The sequence below is a fragment of the Rhincodon typus genome, unplaced genomic scaffold (assembly GCF_021869965.1).
Source record: "Rhincodon typus isolate 14 unplaced genomic scaffold, sRhiTyp1.1 hic_rhity00001776, whole genome shotgun sequence".
Lineage (NCBI taxonomy): Eukaryota > Metazoa > Chordata > Chondrichthyes > Orectolobiformes > Rhincodontidae > Rhincodon > Rhincodon typus.
In genome coordinates, this window is record NW_025967414.1 from 8655 (window position 1) to 14858 (window position 6204).

The 6204-nt window shown below is 35.8% G+C and overlaps 1 long non-coding RNA gene across 1 annotated transcript; it reads right to left on the reverse strand.

Moving 5' to 3' along the window:
* Positions 1 to 913: 913 nt before the first annotated feature.
* Positions 914 to 5996, reverse strand: LOC125481340. The gene is made up of 3 exons (XR_007261296.1): positions 5879 to 5996; positions 3438 to 3550; positions 914 to 1084 (listed from the first exon to the last, which is right to left on the reverse strand). It is a non-coding gene; the product is annotated as an uncharacterized LOC125481340 (long non-coding RNA).
* Between the last annotated feature and the right edge of the window lie 208 nt (positions 5997 to 6204).

Here is a 6204-nt window from a genome sequence, read left to right on the forward strand (position 1 = left end):
TCAAGTTTCACAACATCCTTCCTACAGCAGGGAGACTAGAATTGAATACAGTATTCCAAAAGTGGCCTAACCAATGTCCTCTACAGCCACAACATGACCTCCCAACTCCTATACTCAATGTACTGTCCAATAAAGGCAAGCATACCAAATGCCTTCTTCACTATCCTAACTAGCTGTGACTCCACTTTCAAGGAACTATGAAGCTGCATTCCAAGGTCTTTTTTGTTCAGCAACACTCCCACAGTAAGCATTATATAGCTCAATGGATCCTAAAATTTCATTTAAAATGCTACTTTTGCAGTTTTATAAGTGGGTGTGACATTAGTGCCTAGCTTTAATTTAGTAGCTGGCCCTTTATTCTGGTCTTTTAAAATGTAAAAAAATGACATTCAAAATTAAGAAGGACTGAAATTCATCTTCAGCACTAATGCAAAATAGGTATTGATAGATAAGCAACCCCATTGTATTTCCCTTCTAACGATCTCACTGGGAATAAAAATTCAGCAGGGCGTAAAACAGATGACCTTCATCAGGAAGATAACAAATTGGAAACCATAAGACAAAACCGCATATATGTATATTTAGAATAATTCAGATTCTCCCGTTGTGACCAAGATTATTGTGCATGTTAATTCATTGGCTGACATTCTTTAGTTTTCAGGTTGTACTGGTTCTACCTTATGTAGTCCCATCATCATGTGTTACATAATCATCATGTCCCTTCTCATAGTGTTACATAATCTGGATACTTATTTTTCTGATCATATAGTGCTGATGGTAGACAGACTGTTAGATGTTAGGATTATCGAGATATTTGTTTGTGGAAACTAAAAATCCATAGGATATAGGTACAAATTCCAGGCCAATACTAATATGAAACCAGTGTGATAAAATAAAATTAAATGTATGCAGATTATAAGTAACAATTTATTTTTCAAGAAAATCTCACACAGCACTGTTAACTTAAAAATAAATTGGACATACATCTTATATAAGCACTTGTCAAAAATTGAGTATTGCTGAAAAAAAGGCATATTTGTCATAGCTTTCTATCTTGTCTTCTCCAGGACATTCACAAGAACACCTGTGTAAAGGGGAACAATACATAATGTATGTGAAGAGAGTCGATGTATGTTAAAAAAGTTTAGTCATTAACACATTGATCAAGCAGTGGTAGTTTGTAAAAATTAATTTAATACCAAGAATTTATTCAATTCTGCTGCACAATGTCTGCATCTCCTTCATTTTATCAAAATTTATATACTGTTTGGGACATATGTAAGGTTAGAAACATGTCGTAGAATCATGCATCAACAAAAGAGAATACAGAATCAGGGAAAAATTGAAGAAATTAGAATGAGGTGCAACAGGATAATCTGCAGTTAATGTGCACCAACTGAAGGGAGTATCTGGGTTCACAACCATGAATCCCCAGTTATAAATCTGAAATGAGCTACACACAAAGTGGAGGGAACTGACTATCCATTAATGGTATGATGGCATGGTACCTAATTCCATTTATTCCGCCATCCCAGTCTGGCCCCGATCCCAGCAAGCTCAAAGTGACAATGTCAAACCTCTGAGATCAGGATGACTGATAGTGAGGAAAGGATTAAATGAACAAGGTACTTATACGATACCATAATTAGAAAGGTGATAATTCAAAATGCATTAAAAATTAAGCCAATACTCAATAAAACTATATAAAGATTTCCAGTTCCCAAATTAGATTCGAAAACATGCAAATACAATATATACCTCCACTCCAACAATAAGCCAACACAGAAGTTGTAGACTCTTCTGCTAGCACTCTTTGAATTTACTCTGGACCAGTCACATCTTCAACCTTTTATCTTCAATTAGCTTTTACATTCTGACAGTATCTGGTTATCGCATTTGAAAAATATAAAATGCTCATAGACCATCTTAACGTTATCTAATTATCTGAGTTGCTGAGGTTGGAAACATGTTTCTAACTAACAAAATGTTAGTATGCAGGTGCAGCAAGTAATTAAAAAGGCAATGGGAATTTTGGCCTTTATTGCTAGGAGTTGAAGTTTAAAAATAAGGAAGTCTTGTTACAAATTGTTAATTACTGTACAGGCTGTTGGTAAATCTAGCCACACCTGGAATACTGTACACAGTCTGTACTCAAGAAATTATATACTGGCTTTGGAGGTAGTTCAAAGAGATTCACTAGGCTAATTCCTGGGATGAAGAGGTTTGACTTATGAAGAATGACTTTAGGCCTTTATTCATTAGCATTTAGAAGAATGAGGGGTGATCTTATTAAAACATAAGATTTTGAGGGGGCTTGACAGTGTAATTGACGAGAAGATGTTTCCATTCCTGGAGGAATATCAAAATAGAGGACATGGTTACAGAAAATGGGGACACTCATTTAAAGCTGAGATGAAAAGGTATTTCTTTTTCCAGAGGTTAATGAATGTCAGGAATGTTCTATCCTAGAGAGTTTGGAGGCTAGATCACTGAAAGTATTTTAAAAAGAGCTAGACATAGCTTTGAAAAACAGGAATTGATGGCTGTAAGGAACTTGCATGCAAGAGGAATTGAGATCTGAGAAGATCAGTTATGATCTTACCAAATAATGGGGCAGACTTGAGGGATAGTATGTCCTACTCCTGCTCTTATTTCTTATGATACTTATAACTTGGAATGGATCCCATATTTGAGGAAATGTAGTGTATTAATTAATAGAATTAGAGCAAGGTTGAGTGATAACATTCGAAAGAAAATACAAATCTATGGTATTTACAATTCAAAGATGCAAACCCCATCTGCATTTGGTATCCACCATTGATATCAATGACATGTATTCAAATATACAAAGATGATAAAGGATTTATAGGAATATTCTGTATACTAGTTCATTAAAACTTAAGAAAACTTCCACGTACTTCTAAACAATTTCGTTACTTAGTGACTTATATCTGGATGCAGCACCTTGTTTGTGAAAGTTATAAGCTCTAGATTCAAATCTAAATGTAAACAACATTCAGTTTTTGATATAGAAATTTAAATGGAATATTATCAGAAATTAAATTATGTTAAATTATATTGGTAAACGGTAAATGTTACTGAATAAACACTAGTATACATTACTGTACAGTGCAAGATTTTTTTTCCTTTTATACACAAAACTATACTATTAACTAAGTCAAGATCCAGGAACACATATTTGAAATTGTATTATTAGGTCAGATATAATTAAATAGACAGCAGAGTCCAAACTATTCTGCAAATTTCTGCATTTACCTGGCTTTAGTTCTTTATTCAGAATTCAGGCATCTTATGTGCCAGAAGTTGAAAACATGAACCTTTGCTGATACAAACTGAAACCAGAGATGTCTGCATGTACAAATATAACTCATATAAACAAATGCCAAAATTTATTACAATCAGTATAAAGATCTTACAGCTCTCCCTCCAACTGCAGAGAGGCTTCTTTCAAGCACTATAGCTTGGGAAATCCATCCTCTCCAAGTAGGTGAAGGTTGGCATCTTGTATCGACTGTGGCCCCGGTCCTACCTTTGGAAAGGAAATCCAGACTTTTAAAACAAATACTAAATTCTCAAAAGAACATAAAGTGTGGAATGGAACAAAAAGAAAAAGTGGCCATCAATTTTTTTTCTAACAAGGACTTATTTAACTTTCAAGGGCTTATTTTAATTCATGTAATCTCTAAGAGAAGGTAAATAACCACAATCTATCCAAGAACAGAAAACACCTAAATATTCCTTCCAATCCCACAGCAAAAACAAACTAACTCACGTATGCAATTTTAACATCATCCGGTTCAACTAGTTGTGTTTTATAAAACGGCTAAAACAGGAATTAATGTACATTAATGAAAAGAAACAGTTCTTTTGGGAATAAAGGTGATAAATACGTCAATATCCAGGAAGAATGCTGAAAATTAGTCAGGAAGCAATAAACACATTATGTCCACAGAAGCTGTATCTGATTATACACCACTATTCAAAATATTGGTAGTAGAGGTGGGAAGCAATATTGATCCATTAACTTGACCACTAAATAACTGAATATTCGTAAGGCATAGGCCAATTATGGAGAAATAGCGATGTTGCACGAAGGTTCCAGGTACGCCAATTAGCATAATGGCATTGTTGCCTGCATTGATTTACAGTCTTGAAAGCCGCTGCTGCACACTGACTTTGGGTGCCTCCATGGCAGTGAAATAATTAGAGCAAATAATGATGTTGACGTAGTGGTTAAGTTAAAGGACTAGCTATCCAGAGGCCCAGATCTAAGGATGTCAATTTTCATAATGGCAGCTGATAGAGTTTAAGTTCAAGCAGTAAATATGGAATATAAGACTAATTTCAGTAATGGTGACCATGACAACTATCACTATCATGTCATAAAAATCCATCTGATTCACTAATGTCCTTTGGAGAAAGAAATCTGTCATACTAAACTGGTCTAGACTATATGACTCCAAAAATAGGAACAAGGTGGTTTATTGAAATGGCAAACAATTGGAAGATCCAAGTCATTTCTACAGACAGAGCAAAGTATTCTGCAAAGTGGTCTGCCAGTCTGCATTTGGTCTTGCCAACGTAAAGGAGAGCACATTGTGAGCAGTGAATGCAGTAGACTAGATTGAAAGAAGTACAAGTAAAACACTGCTTTGCTTGGAAGGTGTGTTTAGAGCTTGAATGGTGGGGAGGGAGGAAGTGAATGGGCTAATGTTGCACCTTCACCAATTGCATGGAAAGGTAACATAGGGGAGTGAGGAAGTGTTAGGCGTGAAGGAAGAAATGGTACCTGCAGAATGCTGAAAGTGAAGGGCAAAGCAAGATGAGTTAGGTGGTGGTATCCTGCTAAAGGTGGCAGAAATCAATCATGATTCTTTGAATGCAGAGACTGATGGGTGGAAAGTGAGGGCAAGGGGAACACTATCATTCTAGGAGAATAGGAAAGGGGTGAGGGCAGAAGTGCGAATGATGATTGAACATGGTTGACAGGGCTATCAACCACAATGGGAGGAATCCCCCGTTGAGGAAAAGAAGTGGATGTTGAAGACAATATTCTAATGATACCAATGTGGGAGAAGCACAACAATGAGCTAGAAAAAATGTAAGAGATAGCAGAAGGGCAAATAAAAGTGGAAGAATAGGCTGGTAGGTGGTAGATGTATTTTGATATGTAAAACAAATTACATTTTTGAAATAAAAAATATATTAATGTAGTAAGGAAGCAAATAGGTACAAAATATAAAAGTGAGTGCACATGTTTAAAAAAACAAGATTAATGGGATTTTGGCGATTATAACAAGAGAGATGGCATACAAGATCAAAAAGATCATTTGCAATCTTGCGCTTCTCGCTAAGGAAAGAGTAGCTGTGGAATAAGTGTAATCTTAGGGTTATAGCAGAAAAAATATAATCTGAGTAACAAGCACAAAATTAAGGCAATTTGGGATTGGATTTTACCCTCCTCCGCTAATGGTTTGAAGGCGGGTGTGTGTTAAATGCAGCGGGATCGCATGCCTACTGCCAATCCTACCTTGCCCCCTACCAGAGTGGGAAAGGCTGTGAAAAGTTACCAGCATGGCAGGATTCCTGTGAAGGGGGACAGGGGCGATGGTGATGCTGGTGTGTAATTCAGCCCTGGATGCAAGCAATTGAAAAATTGTTCAAAATGATGAAAGGAAAAGATGACATAAATATATACCTATAAATTTTCATTGGTGGGTAAGTCATCAACAAGGCCACAATCTCGAGATAGATAATGGGGAAGATTTTCATGCAAAGAATGGCATCATCAAACAACACTGTTTAAAAAAAAGCCAGTTTTAGGAAGTTATATGGAGATACTGTATTGAACATTTACCCGAGTGCTGATGATGTATTGAATTCCAGACTTAATAGAATCCATCTGGATGCTAGACTTCAGATGCTCTGATACAGATACTGTATTTACAGGCAAGCCTTTCAGGAACCTGGAAAAAAAATACTAGACTGTTACAGAACAAAGAGAAATAAATGCAGTTTCTTAAAAGCTTTTTTGTTCCCTCTTTTGTAATTATACAGCCTTCATCCATTTTTTAAGCACTCTCATCAGAATCAGTTATATTTCCCAAAATAAAATATCTAAAGAGAAGAATCAAAGTTGAAGGGAGGTGAAAGCTGAATCAAAAAAGAGATCTTGATATTATT